Below are 23861 nucleotides of genomic sequence, written 5' to 3'. Positions count from 1 at the left end.
GGACATGTGCAAGGCGCGCTGAATGGCAAAACAACAGTCCCTGGGAGACTCATGTAGGGGACGTACTGGGACACGTAAAGCGACAGTTCCCAGTTGGTGTGGACATGAGCGAGACGTAGTGAGAGGTGAACGGCGTGAGGCAGAGGGAGGCTCTCCGGATGTTGACCCAGATCAATGTCTTCACTGAATATGAGAGGACATTGGGCTGGAGACTGTCCCCAAAAGAATGGACGGGGCTGCGGAGGCTGGCGTGGGGGGGGGGGGGGGGGGGGGGGGGGGCGTCCCGGGGGCTGGTGCGAGGTGTGGGGAGATTCGTCCATGTCTGACTGACAGCCGAAGGAGGGTGAAACGCAACCGACACACTCAACACTTTTTACACACACACACACACACACACACACACACACACACACACACACACACACACACACACACACACACACACACACACACACACACACACACACACCAACTCACTCTTCTCATATTTTCTCCTCTCATGAGGTATTTAACAAAAAAAAAAAAGAGGGTTTCCTCTGACAAAACAACTGTATTAATAGTGTTGATGTTATTTGTCTGGTGGAAACCTGCGCTACGAATTCAGTTATTAAATCCCGTGAAAGCTGTTGTTTGACACCGAGCGGAATTATTTTTTTTTCTCTTCCGTCTGTGCCGACGGCGGCGGCGTTCCGGAGCCGTTATCTAAACCTGCTGAATGTCACTGGTCAGAACCGTCAGTCATTCTAACAGTTCTGTGATCTCTGACTCCGGCCCAGTAAACCTGGGACGGGACTTGCTGCTCAAACTGGGACCTGTTTTAACATGCAAACCGTCCAGCAGGGACATCACAACAAAGGACTGACTGGGACCGATCTATGTTGTTTATGTCCTGTGTGTCTTCTGGGTTGGATGTTTACACCTTTAGGGGACCTCCAGACTGCTGCCACACACATTCCACACTATTCCATTTCCCCCGGCCTGCAGCTGCAGCTTGTTAATCACACATCACATGTTGCATCAGACACAGACAGCGAGACAGAGCACTGGTTTTTATTTCAGATCACAATGACACGCTGACTCCAGTTTCTTTTATTTATTTATTTATTTTTTCTGACTGTTTCTCAGCGGCTAGCATTGCCCTGACAACGGAGCTCCTCCCTCTTTTCACTGTTGATTCTCACTCTCATATCTCTCTTGCAAAGGCAGATGAGTTTTCCTGCCAGGACGTGTCGGGGGTCGAGGTTTGTGTCTCTGCCATTGACCGGCTGGACACACACATTCCACCCTTTCTTTTTTCTCTCTCACTCAAATTCTCACCAACTCACGCTGTCGCTCGCTTTCCCTACTTTGAGATCTCTTTTCCTCATTGATGATAACACTAACATGAGCGGCGGCTGTACCGTGCGCGGGTCAGTGTACAGAGGAGGAGAGGAAAAAAGGAGAGAGAGGAGAAAGAGGAGGGGGTGTCCGACTATGTACACTGACGCGACCACCTCAGCTTACACGTACAGAGTCCAAAAATGGCTGTTCAGGCAGATAAGGACTCTGGGAGCAGAAGCGTGAGCTGAGGTTGAGGAGGCTCGCGCGTGCGTGCGGTGATTCGCGTGGATGGCCGTCCACGCGTAGACACAAAAGTACTCAGAAACAGGGATCTGCGTCCCAAAGTTACAAGTACCAACAATAAACACACAGCAATAATAATATAACGATATTCTAATTCCTGCCCAGACTCTAAGCCTTACTTGGTTGGACGAGGGGGAAAACGTGCTTCCGTGGCCAGGTGAAATCCGTCGATTGGTGGCCGCGGGCGTTTTTCTGGCGTCCCAGAAAGTAGAAAACCTGATGTGGACTACGGAGGGGAAAACCGTAGTGTGATCCGAGGGGCGATCAGCCGCTTCTTGCGATGAGGGAGAGTGAAGAAGCGATGTTCAGGTCGGTCTGCAGGTGAGCGTGCCGGTGCAGCGGCGCTCGGGCTCCGGAGGAGGAAAAAAAAGAAAGAAAACAAAAATAAAGGGAATTCCCGATTTCTTGAGCTCGTCCAGCGAGGTGAAGAAACTCGGGACACAGGTAAAGGTTCAAGTAGAGGGTGTAAATAGAGAAAAGGTGATTGAAGACAAATTTCTAGAAAAATGTAAGGATGAGTACGAGCACATTAAAACTCTACAAAGCTGATTTCCTTTGATCTGAGCGTCTCCATGGCTCCAGTGCTGATCTCCTATCAGATCAAAGGAGATCAGTGCCTTTTGCCATGGAGATGCTCAGATCCAAGATTTCCTCCGGCTTTGATCTCCGTTGATCTCCATCCGGTGCCTCTCCCATCCACTTTGTGATGAAAGGCTCATTATTGTTCTTTTTCACAACCTTGGTGATGATGTCATCATTAGATTCAGGTATGCTGAAGCAGGCAGAGAACTAAAACATGCAGGACACCAGCACTCTCTGACCCAGTTTGGACACCCTGTCGTAGACCATCAAGAGACAGCTTAGTTTTATCCTACTGATGACGTGTTGCTGCAATAGTCATCTTGCTCAGTTTCAAGTTTTTTCCCACAGACACCAGAGCACTCTGTAACAGGATTTGACAGATAGTGATGGGGCGCGGCCAGCAGGGGGCAGCAGCGAGGCTGACTTGCTCTTTGACCGTGTGACTGTGGTGACCAAATCCAGGGGGCGTATTACATTGGTTATTGATTTAGCTTAAAGAAGTGGAACATGTTAAGAGATTCTATTCTTAAAAACTGTGTGAAAGATACTAACATGCACTGAGGAATTTGCTGACCGCTTGACTAACAATTTGCTGAGGTCTGCACTAATGAAAAACACCTCTATTTTATGGTTGCAGGACGTGGCCTGTAACATGTGGTTATCTCAAGTGTTTGTAGGAGACAAAGCCTGAGACACAACATCTTAAGTTGGGGGAACGAAAACCTAGACTACAATCGGCGGAAACCCGTCACAGCTGGTCCCTTCTGATGACCTCGCTCAAGTACCCCTTGACCCCAGGCTGGCTTCGTGACATCCTGCAAACCTCAGCTAAACCTGCGGAGACCCCGTGACTCACCATTTGGAATGCTCTGCCTGCGAGCAGATGAAAAAGCATAAATACAAATGTCGCCTAGGCAGACACGTCTTTCTTCCCGTGAACTGCTCGCAGTTCACGTCGCTCGGTTTAGAGTAGGAACCAAGACCCAGAATTCTGTAAATTGAGAATATTGCTTGCTTATCGCACTTCAATATAATTTGATGGTCAATCTTTAAGAAACCTGACTCATGTGTCTTTCTTTAGTTAGACTGCCAACAAAAGGACTTGTGGTGCGAATTGAAAGCACCAAAGGAGAAGTGGAGCACTAACTCTGCAGCAGGTTAAAATAAAACTAAACATAGAAACAACAAAAACACACAAGACAGACCAACATAAAGACAAACTCACAGAATGCTGACAGCTGCATCGTCGCCACACCAGGTTAGACTAAATGAATGTTCTTAGTGATGACTCAGCAGAAATCACTCCATTTGGAGTTTGAGCGTATTGACATGGTGCTGGTCTGGTTCTACTGCATCTGGTGATCCATTACCGGCTTTAGTTCAGCTCTTTGATACAAATTGTGATGAGACCCAAAGGATCTCTTTTTTGAGACTTTATTCCTAATTACCAAGTATTAATTAAAACCTCTTCTGTCTGTTCTTTTATTTGACTAAACCCACTGATTTAGAGTGATGACTCTATTTTTATTTAATTTGATCCATTATCAAGAACAATATTAGAAATCTATTGATGATCTGAACCTTCCCTCCTGTTGAGACATGAGATCACCCATGGCTCACTAAAGCAAATATCATTAACTAGTTCTAAGTTAGTGATTGTTCCTTGTTGAACTTCTATATAGATTATGTCTGATAATCAGGATTTTGTTTCAGTAGAGGTAATCTATTACCTACAAAAGTATTGAGAATCACCTCATTAGTAGTGGAATTCAATAAAAACTGATGGCAAGGCTATAGTAAGACCTCGGAATGGTGACAGTTGTCGAAAATAAACACGTTGCTAGATTTTGATATAAAATGTTGGCAAGGTTATAGTAAGACCTCCAAATGGTGACAGTTGTCGAAAATAAAGACGCTGGTGGAATTCAATAAAAACTGAAGGCAAGGCTATAGTAAGGCCTCGGAATGGTGACAGTTGTCGAAAATAAAGACGCTGGTGGAATTCAATAAAAACTGAAGGCAAGGCTATAGTAAGGCCTCGGAATGGTGACAGTTGTCGAAAATAAACACGTTGCTAGATTTTGATATAAAATGTTGGCAAGGTTATAGTAAGACCTCCAAATGGTGACAATTGTCGAAAATAAACACATTGCTAGATATTGATATAAAATGTTGGGACGGTTATAGTAAAACCAAATGGTGACAATTGTCGAAAATAAACACGTTGCTAGATTTTGATATAAAATGTTGGTAAGGCTATAGTAAGACCTCGGAATGGTGACAGTTGTCAAAAATAAACACGTTGCTAGATTTTGATATAAAATGTTGGTAAGGCTATAGTAAGACCTCGGAATGGTGACAGTTGTTGAAAATAAACACGTTGCTAGATTTTTATATAAAATGTTGGTAAGGTTATAGTAAGACCTCCAAATGGTGACAATTGTCGAAAATAAACACGTTGCTAGATTTTGATATAAAATATTGGTAAGGTTATAGTAAGACCTCCAAATGGTGACAATTGTCGAAAATAAAGACGCTGGTGGAATTCAATAAAAACTGATGGCAAGGCTATAGTAAGACCTCGGAATGGTGACAGTTGTCGAAAATAAAGACGCTGGTGGAATTCAATAAAAACTGAAGGCAAGGCTATAGTAAAACCTCCAAATGGTGACAATTGTCGAAAATAAAAACGTTGCTAGATTTTGATATAAAATGTTGGCAAGGCTATAGTAAGACCTCGGAATGGTGACAATTGTCGAAAATAAACACGTTGCTAGATTTTGATATAAAATGTTGGCAAGGCTATAGTAAGACCTCCAAATGGTGACAATTGTTGAAAATAAACACGTTGCTAGATTTTGATATAAAATGTTGGTACGGTTATAGTAAGACCTCGGAATGGTGACAATTGTCGAAAATAAACACGTTGCTAGATTTTGATATAAAATGTTGGCAAGGCTATAGTAAGACCTCGGAATGGTGACAATTGTCGAAAATAAACACGTTGCTAGATTTTGATATAAAATGTTGGTAAGGTTATAGTAAGACCTCGGAATGGTGACAGTTGTCGAAAATAAAGACGTTGGTGGAATTCAATAAAAACCTAAGGCAAGGCTATATTAAGACCTCGGAATGGTGACAGTTGTTGAAAATAAACACGTTGCTAGATTGTGATATAAAATGTTGGTAAGGTTATAGTAAGACCTCCAAATGGTGACAATTGTCGAAAATAAACACGTTGCTAGATTTTGATATAAAATATTGGTAAGGTTATAGTAAGACCTCCAAATGGTGACAATTGTCGAAAATAAAGACGCTGGTGGAATTCAATAAAAACTGATGGCAAGGCTATAGTAAGACCTCGGAATGGTGACAGTTGTTGAAAATAAAGACGCTGGTGGAATTCAATAAAAACTGAAGGCAAGGCTATAGTAAGACCTCGGAAAGGTGACAGTTGTCGAAAATAAAGACGCTGGTGGAATTCAATAAAAACTGAAGGCAAGGCTATAGTAAAACCTCCAAATGGTGACAATTGTTGAAAATAAACACGTTGCTAGATTTTGATATAAAATGTTGGCAAGGCTATAGTAAGACCTCGGAATGGTGACAATTGTCGAAAATAAACACGTTGCTAGATTTTGATATAAAATGTTGGCAAGGCAATAGTAAGACCTCGGAATGGTGACAGTTGTCGAAAATAAAGACGCTGGTGGAATTCAATAAAAACTGAAGGCAAGGCTATAGTAAGACCTCGGAATGGTGACAGTTGTCGAAAATAAACACGTTGCTAGATTTTGATATAAAATGTTTGTACGGTTATAGTAAAACCTCCAAATGGTGACAATTGTCGAAAATAAACACGTTGCTAGATTTTGATATAAAATGTTGGTAAGGCTATAGTAAGACCTCCAAATGGTGACAATTGTTGAAAATAAACACGTTGCTAGATTTTGATATAGAATTTTGGTAAGGCTATAGTAAGACCTCGGAATGGTGACAATTGTCGAAAATAAACACGTTGCTAGATTTTGATATAAAATGTTGACAAGGCAATAGAAAGACCTCGGAATGGTGACAGTTGTCGAAAATAAAGACGCTGGTGGAATTCAATAAAAACTGAAGGCAAGCCTATAGTAAGACCTCGGAATGGTGACAGTTGTCGAAAATAAACACGTTGCTAGATTTTGATATAAAATGTTGGTGCGGTTATAGTAAGACCTCGGAATGGTGACAATTGTTGAAAATAAACACGTTGCTAGATTTTGATATAAAATGTTGGCAAGGCTATAGTAAGACCTCGGAATGGTGACAATTGTCGAAAATAAAAACGCTGGTGGTGTAGAGGCCAAAGAACAGTTCGTAGTTTTGAATACAGTTAACATGATTAAAATGTGTTAAAAAGATGCATAGTTTAAATTGAAAGTTCATATGATAGTTAAAAATGTTAAAAGCACACTAGAATTCATGTTTTTATATGATTTGGTGCATGTTGATGAAAGAGGGTACTGCCCCTTTAAGACCGCATACGTGCGTGAGGGGAGCTGTTGATTTCAGGAAATGGGGAGACAGTGCTTGAGCGCTACAGGAGCAAACGGTTTTCTTACCTCTTCTTTTGTCATTGTTAGTTAGTAATTTCAAGTGTTTTAGCCAGCTACATTCCTTTGTTTGTGAGTGGAATTATAACTTTGGAACTGAGTAATTAAACGGAGATTTTTATATGTTTTCTTTAATACAACAACGTTTCTGGAGTGGACTTTTGTGAAGTGTGTAGCTGGGCTAGCTACTGACACTGCCTGTGGAATATCATTTCTAACTGACAGTTGACGAAGGAGTAAGCCATTGCAAATTCTCAAGTCATTTCAAGCCTCTACATTATCTATAACATGTGTAAATAAATTATGACCCTCCAAACGACCCCCAGGAGGCCCGGCTGTTGTGTGTGTGTGTGTGTGTGTGTGTGTGTGTGTGTGTGTGTGTGTGTGTGTGTGTGTGTGTGTGTGTGTGTGTGTGTGTGTGTGTGTGTGTGTGTGTTTGGGCCTGGTTATAGGAAAAGTGAGGATGGAGCAGCCATTTACTGGTAAAACTAACTCACTAACATCTTGGTGAAAATAGAATATATGTTTTTTTCAAATTAAAGTGACAATGAAAGTGAGAACAGGAGTTCCCCCCTCACCTCCAGAGGAACATAGAGAGTGAGCTACCAGCAGCTTCTCCCTGTGGAAGGGAACATCAGTCCTCACCTCCAGAGTGAACATAAGCCATGTCTGTATATTACATCCATCATCCATCCATCCATCCATCCTTCCATCCATCCATCCATCCATCCATCCATCCATCCATCCATCCATCCATCCATCATCCATCATCCATCATCCATGATGTGATCCAGCAAACATGTCCAAGCAGTAGTGTTGTGTTGTTGCTTCTCATTGTCAATAGAACCATGAGAAAGTATGAGAGTGACTGATACGCTTGTATGATCACTGGACCTTTTGAAAGCAGTCAGACTCTCATACTGTACCAGTAGCATCTGTGTCATTCACAACCCGTCTCCATCTTAACTGGACTTTCTGTGTACACATATGATTTTGTGTTTTCATCTGTGGACTGGTGACTAGTGAGTGTGTTGCCTTCAGTGGCAAAGGGAAATAAAACCTCTGCATGAACAGGAATCATGGAGTCTCCCCCTTCTCAGCTCCAAGTGTCCAAATCTGAACAGCTGGTCTGGGCTCTGAGTGGAAGCTGAGGTGGTCATGTGCCTGGGCCTCCAGACTAATCCACTCCAGTCCAAGTCCAAGTCCGAGTGTAAAACTCAGTCTCAGTCTCTATCTTGGTCCACTCTCTCTCTCTCTCTCTCTCTCGCTCTCTCTCTCTCGCTCTCTCTCTCTCTCGCTCTCTCTCACGGTGCAACCTCAGCTCCGCCCACTGCTCCCAGAGTCCAGATCCATATTTCACTTTCTCTTGTATTGTTTGATTGTACACTCATAGTGACAGGGCGTCTTTTCCTTTATAAATGAGTTCCCAGTCATCCGATTGTACCTCAATAACTAGTTTATCCAGGGATTCCTCTCTTCCGACTCATTTGTAATGATATCCATCTGTTGTCTGTTTTAATCTTTCTGTGGTTTTTATTGGAAATAGTAAAAAAACAAACAGACATGAAATCACTGATATCATTGACTAATAAGCCCTTGTACGTTTTCTTCATTTGACTTTTATTTGCTGATTGTTTCATCTGAAAGTTTAATCTGTTCCACCTCTTTAAGCTACATCAATAACCAATGTAATACGCCCCCTGGATTTGGTCACCACAGTCACACGGTCAAAGAGCAAGTCAGCCTCGCTGCTGCCCCCTGCTGGCCGCGCCCCGTCACTATCTGTCAAATCCTGTTACAGAGTGCTCTGGTGTCTGTGGGAAAAAACTTGAAACTGAGCAAGATGACTATTGCAGCAACACGTCATCAGTAGGATAAAACTAAGCTGTCTCTTGATGGTCTACGACAGGGTGTCCAAACTGGGTCAGAGAGTGCTGGTGTCCTGCATGTTTTAGTTCTCTGCCTGCTTCAGCATACCTGAATCTAATGATGACGTCATCACCAAGGTTGTGAAAAAGAACAATAATGAGCCTTTCATCACAAAGTGGATGGGAGAGGCACCGGATGGAGATCAACGGAGATCAAAGCCGGAGGAAATCTTGGATCTGAGCATCTACATGGCAAAAGGCACTGATCTCCTTTGATCTGATAGGAGATCAGCACTGGTGCCATGGAGACGCTCAGATCAAAGGAAATCAGCTTTGTAGAGTTGTAATGTGCTCGTACTCATCCTTACATTTTCTAGAAATTTGTCTTCAATCACCTTTTCTCTATCTACACCCTCTACTTGAACCTTTACCTGTTTATTTATTTCATATTTTCCAAATATCATGATTTTGTTTTGACCTAGATTTAATGAATTAGATTTCATTTCTCTGAATGTATCTAGTATGTCGTTGAAGAGTTTTTCTAGGATTTGGGAGAATTGTGGGTCTGTAGTTTGTGAAGTGTGTCTGTTTTCAATAACGGTATCCTTACTGGAAGCCTGTTGAATGATACTATGTAGAACCTTCTATGTACTGCTGACATGGTCTTTATTTTTTTCTGGTACTTTCTTAAAAGAATTCTTCTTACATTTTCTCATCATATGAGTGAACTTTGTTTTACATTTCTTGTATTTATTTTCCATCTCCTTCGTTCATCATTTATTGGATTCTCTATGTCATGTATTCTTCTCCTTGGATGCATTTTTTAAGCCCTTTGTCATCCATTAAACATCTTTATATTTCACTTTCTCTCGTATTTATAAATGAGTTCCCAGTCATCTGATTGTACCTCAATAACTAGTTTTTCCAGGGACTGCTCTGTTTTGACTCATTTGTGTTGACATCTATCTGTGAAGTGTGTCTGTTTTCAATAACAGTATCCTTACAGGAAGCCTGTTGAATGATACTATGTAGAACGTTCTATGTACTGCTGACATGGTCTTTATTGTTTTCTGGAACTTTCTTAAAGAGGTGGAACAGATTAAACATTCAGATGAAACAATCAGCAAATAAAAGTCAAATGAAGAAAACGTATAAGGGTGTATTAGTCAATTAGATCAGTGATTTCATGTCTGTTTGTTTTTGTTTTTTTACTGTTTACAATAAAAAACACAGAAACATTAAAAAAGACAACAGATAGATATCAGTACAAATGAGTCAGAAGAGAGGAATCCCTGGATAAACTAGTTATTGAGGTACAATCGGATGACTGGGAACTCATTTATAAAGGAAAAGACGTCCTGTCACTATGAGTGTACAATCAAACAATACAAGAGAAAGTGAAATATGGATCTGTACTCTGGGAGCATTGGGCGGAGCTTAGGTTGCACCGTGAGAGAGAGCGAGAGAGAGAGAGAGAGAGAGAGAGAGAGCGAGCGAGCAAGAGAGAGCGAGAGAGAGAGAGAAAGAAAGAAAGAAAGACACACCAAGAGAGTGAGACTGAGACTGAGTTTTACACTCGGACTTGGACTCGGACTTGGACTTGGAGTGGATTAGTCTGGAGGCCCAGGCACATGACCACCTCAGCTTCCACTCAGAGCCCAGACCAGCTGTTCAGATTTGGACACTTGGAGCTGAGAAGGGGGAGGCTCCATGATTCCTGTATTCCAGGAATAGGCACAGGAAGATGTGCAGGAGGAGGTGCAAGATGTTTGCAGGAGGAGGCTCAGGAGGAGGTGCTGGAGGAGGTGCAGAAGTAGGGTGCAGGATGAGCCGCAGGATGTGTGCAGGAGGAGAAGGAGGACGAGGTGCAGAAGGAGGCACAGGAGAAGGTGGAGAAGGAGACGCATGATGATGCGCAGGAGGAGGTGCGGGACGAGGTGTAAGAGGAGGCGCAGAATGAGTTGCAATTGGAGGTGCAAGATGAGGCGCAGGATGTGTGTTGGAGGAGGCACAGGAGGAGGTGCAGGATGTGTGCAGGAGGAGGCACAGGATGAGGCAAAGTAGGAGGTGCAGGAGGAGATGCAGGATGTATGCAGGAAGAGGCGAAGGAGGAGGTGCAGAAGGAGGCGCAGGATGAGGTGTGGGATGTGTGCAGGAGGAGGCGCAGGATGTGTGCAGGAAGAGGAGGAGGGGTAGAGGAGGAGGCACAGGAGGATGTGCAGGAGCAGGCACAGGATGAGGCATAGGATGTGTGCAAGAGGAGGCGCAGGATGTGTGCAGGAGGAGGCACAGGAGGGGGTGCAGGATGTATGCAGGAAGGAGGTGCAGGAGGAGGTGCAAGAGGAGGCGCAGGCAGAGGTGCAGAAGTATAGTGCAAGATGAGGTGCAGGATGTGTGCAAGAAGAGGAGGAAGAGGAAGAGGGGTGGAGGAGGTGCAGGAGGAGGTGTAGGATGTGTGCAGGAGGAGGCGCAGAATGTGCGCAGGAGGATGCGCAGGAGGAGGTGCAGGATTGTGCAAGGAGGCACAGGAGAAGATGCAGGAGGAGGTGCAAGATTGTACAAGAGGAGGCGCAGGATGTGTGCAGGAGGAGGCACAGGAAGAGATTTTGCATGTCTGCAGAAGGAGGCGGAGGAGGAGGTGCAGGAGGAGGTGAAAGAGGAGGTTCAAGAGGAGGCGCAGAAGGAGGTGCAGGAAGAGGACAAAGAGGAGGAGGGGTGGAGGAGGAGGAAGAGGTGAAGGAGGAGGGGGTAGAGGAGGGGGCTCAGGAGGAGGCGCAGGAAAAGGTCCAGAAGGATGTGCAATAGGAGGCGCATGAAGAGGTGCAGGAGGAGGCGAAAAAGGAGGCGCAGGATGAGGCACAAGATTTGAGCACAAGGAGGCGCAGCAGGAGGCACAGAAGGAGGTGCAGGAGGAGACGCAGGATGTGTGCAGGAAGAGGCGCAGGAGGAGGTGCAGAAGGAGGTGCAGGAGGAGACGCAGGATGTGTGCAGGAAGAGAAGCAGGAGGAGGCGCAGAAGGAGGTGCAGGATGTGTGCAGGAAGAGGCGCAGGAGGAGGTGCAGAAGGAGGTGCAGGAAGAGGTGCAGGATTTGTGCAGGAAGAAGAGGAGAGGGTGGAGGAGGAGGCACAGGAGGAGGTGCAGGAGGAGATGCAGGATGTGTGCAGGAAGAGGCACAGGAGGAGTTGCAAGAGGAGGTGCAGAAGGAGATGGAAGAGGAGGTGCAGGAGGAGGTTGAAGAGGAGGTGCAGGAGGAGGTGCAGGATGTGTGCAGGAGGAGGCTCAAGGACACGTCCTCAGGTGATGGAGGTGAAGGTGGTGAACAGCTCCTGCTCCACTCTACACAAGCTGAAAAACTCCCACACACACCAGGTCACTCTCTGAAGGTTCCAGAGTCTCATTGTCCTCTGAAGGACACTTGTAAAGGTCCAAAATGAAGGAACGGGATTCAAACCTCAACAAAGAAATTAGAGCAACAAGAAAAAATCTCTACAACTACTAATGAACCTACAAATGAGGAGGAGGAGGAGGAGGAGGAGGAGGAGGAGGAGGAGGAGGAAGAAGAGGAGGAGGAAGAGCAGGAAGAGCAGGAGGATCAGGTGTCGTCTTCTCTGCTCTCCTCGGTGGATCTTCAGGACACAGTGTCCCCTCTGCTGGGGGACCCCTGAGACACTATGACAGACAGGCAGCAACATCAGCATCTCCTCGTTAGTATAGTGGTGAGTATCCCCGCCTGTCACGTGGGAGACCGGGGTTCAATTCCCCGACGGGGAGTGAGAGGCTTTTAGTTTAGTCATGGAGAACCATTGGGTTCTAATCAGGAACAGACTTTCTACCAACCACCTCCTTCCAGATCATCCTGCCTTGGCAGACATGAGAGAGTAAAGGACTCTTCATCCTCCCTTTTTGAACCAAGAGAGGTCATGTGATCTAACAGCTGTGCTGCGTGAGCCCCTCCCCCACAGTTTGAGTGACACTCCGCTGTGGTTACACAAGTGTATGTACAGAGTTTGGCTCCGCCCCTGAGAGACTAGGACAGTGGCTGTCCTCACACCTCCTTGTCAGTATAGTGGAGAGTATTCCTGCCTGTCACATGGGAGACTGTAGTTCAATTCCCTGACAGGGAGAGCAAAACCTTTTAGTTTTGTTATTGAAAACCATGAGGTTCAGACTGGGAACGGCCCCTTCCAGCCATTCCAGCTGTTGCCAATGTGAACATAAAAGTTACACAGTAAGACTCTGGAGTCCATTTGTGGTTCCCTTTCTAGGACCTCATCACTGGACACTGGGTTCTGTGCACCTTTTTTTTAGGGACCGAGCCCAGAAGGGAAGCTGCCTGGAGGCGAGGACCCTATTGCATCTGTAGTGTTTCTTTCTTTCTTTCTTCTCCTGACCACATTGAACCTAAATTTAACCCTAAACATTCTCCAAAACTCACCAGATGTGAAACAGCACATCAGGACTGGTGTAGACTATAAGAAAATGTAAAACAACATTTTAACATCGTTAACATACAAACATGGTATTAAATGACGGAGGAGACACTTCTGCTCAAAACTTCTGTACAGTGGTCATTTTGACAACAAACTCTGATTTAGTCTCAGTCTTTTGAGGAACACGCCATTTAGTTTTAGTCTTAGTTTAGTCATCAGAAATCTTTGTTGTCTTAGTCTAGTTTAGTCGACTAAATTTCTTCAGAGTTTCAGTCGACTAAATCCACAGTGGACTTAGTCCATGAAGTGTTTCTCCAGAATATCCAGTCATTAGAAATATCCATCAGTCTGTTCTAGAAGGTATTCAAGTTTCAACTAGCAATACAGACTCAGATTGAACTGTTGGATTACAAAGAATGAATTTCATTTTATTCTCAATGTCAAAACATGAGCAAGGCATTTTCACAAAAGATGTGAAAACCAGCATGTTACTCTGCAGAGTTTCTCCATGATTGTGATTGGTCAGATGCTGCAGACCACTATACTAAGGAGGAGATGTTGTTCCTCAGATATTATGAGAACCTTCATCCATCAAAACTCTGGACTTCACTTGGTACCAATAGATTGAAGACAGAGGCAAGTAGGAGAGGTGAGAGTGCTGCAGCTCCCCCTGTAGGATGGTATATGAACTGCATATCTTCCACTTCAATGGTCTAGAAATCAGTGTGTCCACCACTGCAAGTCAACAGATAGAACCAAACCTTTGGGTTCTAGTGAGGAGTCAGTCTTCTCTTGTATTGATATTAGTACTGTGACGGGCTGAGTTCTACTTTATTATTCTGATCATAGAATCAAATGGGTTTATTTCTCCATATTTTTCACACTGTTATAAAAGGAAGGATGTGTTTGCAGAACATCTGACGCCAAGTAATCCAGAACTAAACTTCCCCCAAAGGAGGCGCTGTGGCTTAGCTTGTCAAAGTTCCTCTCTTGTAAACAGGAGATCCTGGTTTCAACTTCCAGAAGTGCCTCACAACATTAATTCACTTCAACTTTACTTATATAACACCAAATACAACACAGTCATTTCTTGGTCTTTTTTACAGGAGAAACCCACCCCTCCCCCCGATGTGCCAGGTACCTCGACGGAGGCTACGGAGCGCTGTTACTGAGCATGTGCTACTGAACCAGACTGTCAAACCTTGACCTGACAGTGTCAGAGTCTTGAGCTCCTGAATTATTTATAACAATCCAAGCAAAAAACAAGCCAACATGTCTGCTCGTTGGTCTAGGGGTATGATTCTCGCTTAGGGTGTGAGAGGCCCTGGGTTCAATTCCCGAACAAGCCCTTTGGTCTTCAACCATGATCCTTTGTGTTAAATTTCCAAAGAGGTTTTGACTTTGTGTGTGAGAATCCTCCTCCCAGACCAACCAGCAACATCTTCAAAGAAGCAAAAGGACTCAACCAACAGTATCGGGGCTTTATTCACTTTGAGGAGCTTTCAAACAGCAACGCTGACACTTTTCATGATTTTCTCCTAAAAACACTCGATGCTCTGGGTCTGGATGTTAAACTGATCCTGAACCAGGAACATGATGGAGCCAGAACAATGTCTGGCCTCATTTATAAAGGTGGATTATGACAAAACAGGTCCTGAAAGATGCGTACGCCACTTTCCACACTAAGTTTGTAATCTAAAATAAACTTAGGAGGAGACTGTGCGTACTAGTATGACAACAATGGACCTGGACCATTGTGAGAATAGGAGTTTATTTAAATAATAAAAGTGACTCTCAAAGTGAAAATAGGAGTTTTTTTCAAATTAAAGTGACTATGAAAGGGAAAATAGGAGTGGTTTTGTTCAAATTAAAGTGACTATCAAAGGGAAAATAGAATTTTCTTTAAAAAATTAAAGTGACTATCAAAGTGAGAATAGGAGGTTTTTTCAAATTAAAGTGACTATCAAAGTGAAAATAGGAGTTTTTTTCAAATTAAAGTGACAATCAAAGGGAAAATAGGAGGGTTTTTTTCAAATTAAAGTGACTATCAAAGTGAGAATAGGAGTTTCTTTCAAATTAAAGTGACTATCAAAGTGAGAATAGCAGTTTCTTTCAAATTAAAGTGACTATCAAAGGGAAAATAGGAGGGTGTTTTTTAAATTAAAGTGACTATCAAAGTGAGAATATGAGTTTTCTTTTCAAATTAAAGTGACTATCAAAGGGGAAATAGGAGTTTTTTACAAATTAAAGTGACTATCAAAGTGAAAATAGGATTTTTTTTCAAATTAAAGTGACTATCAAAGGAAAATAGGATTTTTTTTTTCAAATTAAAGTTACTATCAAAGTGAGAATAGGAGTTTATTTCAAATTAAAGTGACTATAAAAGTGAGAATAGGAGTTTATTTCAAATTAAAGTGACTATCAAAGTGAAAATAGGATTTCTTTTTTAAATTAAAGTGACTATCAAAGTGAAAATAGGAGTTTTTTTTCAAATTAAAGTGACTATCAAAGGGAAAATAGGAGTTTCTTTCAAATTAAAGTAACTATCAAAGTGAAAATAGGAGGGTGTTTTTCAAATTAAAGTGACTATAAAAGTTAGAATAGGAGTTTATTTCAAATTAAAGTGACTATCAAAGTGAAAATAGGAGTTTTTTTTCAAATTAAAGTGACTATCAAAGGGAAAATAGGAGGGTTTTTTTTTCAAATTAAAGTGACAATCAAAGGGAAAAAATGAGTTTTTTTCAAATTAAAGTGACTATAAAAATGAGAATAGGAGTTTTTTTCAAATTAAAGTGACTATAAAGGGAAAATAGGAGTTTTTTTTCAAATTAAAGTGACATACAAAGGGAAAATAGGAGTTTTTTTCAAATTAAAGTGACTATCAAAGGAAAATATGATTTTTTTTTTCAAATTAAAGTGACTATCAAAGTGAGAATAGGAGTTTCTTTCAAATTAAATTAACTATCAAAGGGAAAATAGGAGTTTTTTTACAAATTAAAGTGACTATCAAAGTGAGAATAGGAGTTTTTTTCAAATTAAAGTGACTATCAAAGTGAGAATAGGAGTTTTTTTCAAATTAAAGTGATGTCCAAATGATGTAAAAATCATCATCCTCCACTATGAGCAATTAAAAAGCAAATAAAGCTCCAGAAGGATCAGAACTCCTGGAGTGAAACATAAAGTACTTCAGGAAAGGAGGAGAACGCCGCCACTAGAAGTAGAGATATTTTCAGGATTGTTACGTTACGTTATGGAACGAACACTGAAGTTAAACCAAAAGTGTAGTGTGGACATGATTGTGGGTTCATCTGTGGTCTGGTGGTGAGTGTGTGTGTTGCCTTCAGGGGCAATGGGAAATAAAACCACTGCATGTAAGAAACACTAAACAATAAAAACACTTCTGGTTAAGATCACAGCAACTTAAAACACAATAAATAAACCAAATATGCAGCAGAATCATTGAACTGTGATTAAAAAGCTGTGAACAATGAAGCTGTCCCATGAAGACAAAGTCTTGACTAGTTTCCTGCTGCTGGTTGATCCAGGATGCAGAAGATTTGGATGAATGACTGATGGTTTCTTTGGATGTTTCACATCTTGTTTTGCTCTTGGATAGAAAACATTTACAATCACATTCAACACAAATATTGGAAGAAAGAAAGTAGATGTTTTCACCAACGTGGGCCGGGGAGCTCAGCTGGTCAGAGTGTGGTGCAAATAACACCAAGGTCATGGGTTCAATCCCCATACTGGCCAAATGAAGCTTCATCAACCACTGTCTTTATTTTCTGAAGCCACTAGATGGCGCTGTCTCTTCAACAAACATTTAAAATACACTTCATGGCCAGTGCTTCAGGATCTATCTTCAAACCAACAGTGCCATCTGGTGGTGAGAAGATTAAGAACATGGTTCATGAGGCTTTATTTAGCATCACTACTTGTGAGTGTCTCCACCTGTCACACAGGAGGCTGGGGTTCACTTTCCTGATGGAGTTAAGGGATTGTTGTGGAGGATTGCTCACACTGCATGAGCAAGGCACCACTATTATAAATGGCTGCAAACCCAGGCCTCCAGCGTGGCAGGGGATAACTCTTCCACTGAAGCACCAATGCTAACCCATCAGATCAGACCGTCTCCATTTTAAATGTTAAAGAGAACTTGTCCTCATGGCAGTAAGCCATGTATTAAAATGAATCCTGATGGAGACACACAAGCTTCAGAGACTCTGACAGAACTCACTCACAAACCTGAAACCTGCTTCAGGTCAAATGGACCATAAAGGTACAAATCCTCCAATAGCAGTTGAACCTTCAGCTGCATTTCTTCAAGGTCGGCCATGACTAATGTTTTCATTTCCTTTGGTCAGGATGTGGTCATTCCAGGAGCTCTGTCAAGGCTGTCAGGAGTCCTGATCTCCTGACTTATTTAGGACAATCAGTTGAGTCCTTTAGTTTCTTGAACACTTTGGCTAATTGGTCTAGGAGTATGAGTCTCACTTTGGGTGTCAGAGATCCTGGGATCAATTCCCAGATGAGTCCTCGGAGTTACCTTGACCCTCTCCTACAAATGGTTTTAACTTTGGTCATCAATCAGGATCTCTTTGTGTTAAATTTCAAAAGAGACTGAGACTTTGTGTTGGAGGCTTGGCTGATCTCTGCTCTTCACCTCATGGACTTTTTATCAGAGAAACCTCGTTGTAATGTCCAGTTTGTGTCTTTATAACTGATTGAACCAAACTGAAGCACTTCAGCAAGTCTTTCATTTTGACTCAGACTTCAGCAGTATGATTTGTTCCTTTAGATTTCAGGTCTGTCTAGAATCAGATTGGTCATGCAAAAGGTTCCAGATCTCTGTAAAGGACAGTAGACCCATCCAAGATGGCTCCTGTGTTCCATCCTGTTCTGGATGTGATTCCCTCAAACCCAAGTGAGGTGTAAAATGTATGAAAGTTGGATTTGTACCATATATGTGAAATGTTGTTGCTGAGAGAGAGAGAGTGGAGATCAAAGTGAAGAAAGAAATAATGTCACTTGATCTCTTCCATTCTTTTATGACATCACTATGACATCACCAAACAGAGTTAGCAGATAGAACCATCAGGGTATCACACTTCACAGCCTCCCTGGGAAAGTTCTGGAAGACATAGTAGAGAAAGTGTCAGTAGCAGAGGAAGGTTTGGATCCATGGAGCTCTGGGTTCTGGGCCCAGCAGGCTTCCACTGCTCCACTCTGCTCAGATATATCAGTATATTATACTATTTCTGAATGTATGTATGTACGTATGTATGTATGTATGTATGTATGTATGTATGTATGTATGTATGTATGTATGTATGTATGTATGTTTGTGTTTAGGAGGAGGCACAAGAGGAGGTGCAGGAGGAGTTGCAGGAGGAGGCGCAGGAAGAGGTGCAGAAGAAAATGCAGGAGGAGGCACAGGATGTGTGCAGGAGGAAGCGCAGGAGGGGGTGGAGGAGGAAGCACATGAAGAGGTGCAGGAGAAGGCGCAGGAGGAGGTGGAGGAGGAGGCGCAGAAGGAGGCCCAGGAGGAGGTGCAGGAGGAGATGGAGGAGGAGGCACACAAGGAGGCCCAGGAGGAGGAGCAGAAGGAGGCACAGGAGGAGGTGATGGAGGAGGTTGAGGAGGAGGCACAGGATCAGGCGTAGGATGTGTGCAAGGGGAGCTGCAGGAATAGGCGCTGGATGATCTGCATCTGAAGGTGCAGGAGGCGCAGGAGGAGGTACAGGATGTGTGCAAGAGGAGGCGCAGATGGAGGCGCAAGAGGAGCTGCAGGAGGAGGTGCAGGAGGAGGCGCAGAAGGATGTGCAGGAGGAGGCGCAAGAGGAGGTGCAAGAGGAGGCGAAGGTGTAGGCACATTATGTGTGCAGGAGGAGGCACAGGAGGAGGCACAGGAGGAGGTGCAGAAGGATGTGCAGGGAGAGGTGCAGGGGGAGGCACAGGAGGAGGTGCAGGAGTCGGCAAAGGATTGTGCAGGATGAGATGGAGGAGGCTCAGGAGGAGGTGCAGGAGGAGGTGCAGGAGGAGGAGGCACATGAGGAGGTGCAGTTGGAGGTGCAGGATTGCGCAGGAGGAGGCGCAGGAGGAGGCGCAGGAGGAGGTGCAGGATCTGCGCAGGAGGAGGTGAAGGATTCTGCTGGATGAGTTGCAGGAGGAGGCTAAGAAAGAGGCGCATAATTGTGCAGGATCTGCGCAGGAGGAGGCGAAGGATTCTGGTGGAGGAATTTCAGGAGGAGGCGCATGATGTGTGCAGGAGGAGTTGCATAAGGAGCTGCAGGATGTGTGCAGGAGAAGGCAAAGAATGAGGGGGAGCATAATTGTGCAGGAGGAGGCGCAAAGAGGAGGCGCAGGATGTGTGCAGGAAGAGATTGAGGAGGAGGTGCAGGAGGTGGAGGAGGCACAGGAGGAGGTGCAGGATTGCACAGGAGGAGTTTCAGGAGGAAGCGCAGGAGGAAGCGCAGGAGGAGGTGCAGATGGATGTGCAAGAGGAGGTGCAAGAGGAGGTGCAAGAGGAGGTGCAAGAGGAGGTGCAATAGGAAGTTCAAGAGAAGGCACATGAGGAGGTGCAGGAGAAGATGGAGGAGGAGGCGCAGAAGGAGGAGGCACAGGAGGAGGTGCAGGATTGCGCAGGAGGAGGTGCAGGATCTGCGCATGAGAAGGTGAACAAGGAGCTGCAGGATGTGTGCAGGAGGAGGCAAAGAAGGAGGCGCATACTTGTGCAGGAGGAGGTGCAGGAGGAGGAGGCACAGGAGGAGGTGCAGGATTGCGCAGGAGGAGTTGCATAAGGAGCTGCAGGATGTGTGCAGGAGGAGGTGCAAGGAGGAGGCGCATAATTGTGCAGGAGGAGGCGCAAGGAGGAGGTGCAGGATGAGGTGCAGGACGAGGTGCAGGATCTGCGCAGGAGGAGTTGCAGGAGGAGGTGCAGGAGGAGGGGCCAAGGGAGGTGCAGGATCTGTGCAGGCGGAGGCAAAGAAGGAGGCACATAATTGTGCAGGAGGAGGCGCAGGATGAGGTGCAAGAGGCACATTTTAGGTACAGGAGGAGGTGGAGGCACAGGACGAGGTGCAGAAGGAGGTGGAGGAGGAGGCAGAGGAAGAGGCCCCGGAGGATGTGCAGGAGGAGGTGCAGATGGATGTGCAGGAGGAGGAGCAGGAGGAGGCGTAGGAGGAGGTACAAGAGGAGGCGCAGGTGGAGGCGCATTATGTGTGCAGGAGGAGGCGCAGGAGGAGGCGCAGGAGGAGGCGCAGGAGGAGGCGCAGAAGGATGTGCAGGATGTGTGCAGGAGGAGGCAAAGATGGAGGTGCATAATTGTGAAAGGAGGAGGCGCAAGGAGGAGGCGCAGGATGTGTGCAGGAAGAGATTGAGGAGGAGGTGCAGGAGGAGGAGGCACAGGAGGAGGTGCAGTTGGAGGTGCAGGACTGCATAGGAGGACTTGCAGGAGGAGGCGCATGATGTGTGCAGGAGGAGGCAAAGAAGGAGGCGCATAATTGTGCAGGAGGAGGCTCAAGGAGGAGGCACAGGATGAGGTGCAAGAGGCACAGTTTAGGTACAGGAGGAGGTGGAGGAACAGGACGAGGTGCAGAAGGAGGTGGAGGAGGAGGCACAGGGGGAGGTGCAGGATGAGGTGCAAGAGGAGGCGAAGGATGAGGCGCAGGGTTGTGCAGGAGGAGGTGCAGGATGTTTGCAGGAGGAGGTGCATAATTGTGCAGGAGGAGGCGCAGAAGGAGGTGCAGGATTGAGATCATGAAGCTAAACTTGCTCCATTGTCTGGTGGAAATAAAACAATGACTCAGCGATAACTCTCTGCAGCTCAATGCAGACCAAACAGAAACACTGGTTATTGCCCCTGATGATTCAATCCCTGGGATTAAACAGTACCTGGGTGACTGAGGCCCGTCTGCTAAGCCAAGTCTTAGAACCTTGGGAGTTCTCTTTGACAAAGACCTGTCATTAGTGCAGCACTGGAAGCAGCTGACCAGGAACTGCTTCTTTCAACTCAGGAAAAGATCTAAACTTAGGGACATGGTCTAAGGGAATGATTTGGAGCTTCTCATTGCTGCTTTTGTGTCTTCGTGTTTCGACTATTGGGACCGTTTGTTTTCATGTCTGAACAAGAAGGAGCTCTCTCCACTGCAATTAGTGCCAAACTCTGCAGAGAGAATTCTGAGCCGTACTAATAGGAGGACTCACATGTCCCCGGTTCTAAAAGAACTTCATTGGCTGCCAGTGTCCTATAGGATCCAGTTTAAAGTTCTGGTCCTGGTCTTCAGAGCCTTGCATGGTCAGGCTCCTTCTTATCTCAGTGATCTGGTCCAGCCTTACACCCTGAACGGCTCTGAATTCTGTGGATCAGAACCTGCTGAAGGTTCCACGCTCTTATTTTCTCACTAGAGGTGACCGATCCTTCCAGGCTGTTGCTCCGAGGCTTTGGAAGGATCTTCTTCCCTCTTTGTGCTCAACTGACTCTGTTGACACCTTCAAGAACAAACTTAAGACTCGTCTATTAGTTCAGGCTTTTAATTAACGACCTTTGTGCTGCTAGGATTTTGTGGGTTCAAATCCCACCACTGCCAGTTAAAAGGTTTTGGGTTCTTATATTTGCTTATGTAACAAGACGTGTTCGTCCATTAAACTCCTAATATGTTGGAAACTGTGTTGATGAATTTCAAAAACCTTTCTTTATGTTTCCACCCGGTTTCGAACAGGGGACCTTTTGTGTGTGAAGCAAACGTGATAACCACTACACTACAGAAACACATTAATGGTGCTAAACTCTGTGTGACCTGGAAAGAAGTGATTAAAAGGGGATTTTTGACCTGAACCAGAGGGTTATCAGTAAGTAAACTAAAGAGCTGCACTCCCTGTCAGGGAATTGAACCCCCAGCTCCCATGTGACAGGTAGGGATACTCTCCACTATACTAAAGGAGAGATGTTGCTATACATGCTGTCTGTCAGGGTCGTAGCCAAACGTAGCATGGAGGCTGTTTTGATGTCCAGAGGTGAGCTCTGGTGATGACCTCATGACGTCACTCTCCTCTGATCTCCATGATGTCACTCTCCTCTGACCTCCATGATGTCACTCTCCTCTGTCCTCCATGATGTCACTCTCCTCTGACCTCCATGATGTCACTTATATGATTATAGTGTGAGTGAGCGGTCCAAGGCTCTGGATTAAGGCTCCAGTATCTCAGGAGGTGCGGGTTCTTTAACACTCCTGAATGGTTCATCACCACATTCAGCACAAAGCTCCATAAGGAGCCACTCATTGCAATCAGCCATGTTGAAGCAGGGAGACGTGGAAAACATGCAGGGCTGAGGCCCTCCAGGAACTGAGTTTGAGACCCCTGATCTAGACCATGATCTTTGACCCCATCAGCTTCCTGGGAGCTTCACCCTCTCACCAACTCTTTCATACTTATCCTGTTTGAAATAAATCGTTTCCACCACTCAGTATGCGCCAGTACTTTATGATACAGTACGGGTTTGTATGTGTTTTCACTGACTAAAGTTGTGGATGGTACTGAAAGTACTGTACCAAACTGTCACCCTCATGCTTGATGATGTGGACTTGTTGGGTTTCTCCTGTAAAAACACCAAGAAATGACTGGGTTGTATTTGGTGCTATATAAGTAAAGATGAACTGAGTTAATGTTGTGAGGCACTGCTGGGATTTAAGCTGATGTAAGACAGGATGATAAGAATGATAAGAAGATGATAAGAAGTGGAGGAGTTTGTTTTGTCAGACAGAAAAGTGACTCAGGTCTCTGAGTGAGTTCTGTCAGAGCCTCTTCAGCTTGTGTGTCTCATCAGGTCTTTCTGGGCCGTTCACACCTGGTTAACATCTGTTTCAGCTGATCACATCATATGGAGCAGCCCTGATCCACACTGTTTACACTTGTCTGGATCCTGGGTTACGCTGTGTCACTGTCATGTGTCTGTTACCATGCTTCCACATTGTGACATCACAGTGATGTCACAATGTGGAAGCTTTGTGACATCAGGTCCAGATGTTCCCCAGCTGTCATGAAGCCACTCTTCTGTCAATCCAGCATTAGTTCAACAGGTGAGGAACACCTGTACGATGCCATCTGCTCTCTGAGTTTCACTTCAACAAGTTCTGACACCAGGTAATGCAGCACTGAACTAAACCAAAGGAGGCGCTGTGGCTTAGCTGGTCAAAGTGCCTGTCTAGTGAACAGGAGGTCCTGGGTTCAAATCCCAGCAGTGCCTCATGACATCAATTCAAGGAATCTTTATTTATAAAGCACCAAATGCAACACAGTCATTTGTAGTTTGTTATGATAATAATAATTACTAGAGGTTTGTATTTCAAGAATAAAATGCAAGTGTGAATGCTGAAGGTTGAATAAAGCTGATCTCCTTTTATCTATGTGTTTCCATGGCTCCAGTGCTGAGATCATATCAGATTGAAGGAGATCATCTCCTGCTATGATCTGCTCTGATCTCCATGAGGTGCCTCTCCCATCTTCTTTGTATGACACATTTTTTCAAAGATTTGTGTGATTTGATTATATATATATATATATATATATATATATATATATATATATATATATATATATATATATATATATATATATATATATATATATATATATATATATATATATATATACATATATATATATAGTGCAGCTTGTTCATGAGATGACTGCTATGCTGTGTGCTTTTTATATCTTCAACTGTTTGGGAATATATATATATATATATATATATATATAT

This window comes from Lipophrys pholis (assembly GCF_963383615.2).
Source record: "Lipophrys pholis genome assembly, contig: SCAFFOLD_24, whole genome shotgun sequence".
In the NCBI taxonomy this organism is placed as follows: Eukaryota; Metazoa; Chordata; class Actinopteri; order Blenniiformes; family Blenniidae; genus Lipophrys; species Lipophrys pholis.
This window is presented reverse-complemented; position numbering follows the sequence as displayed.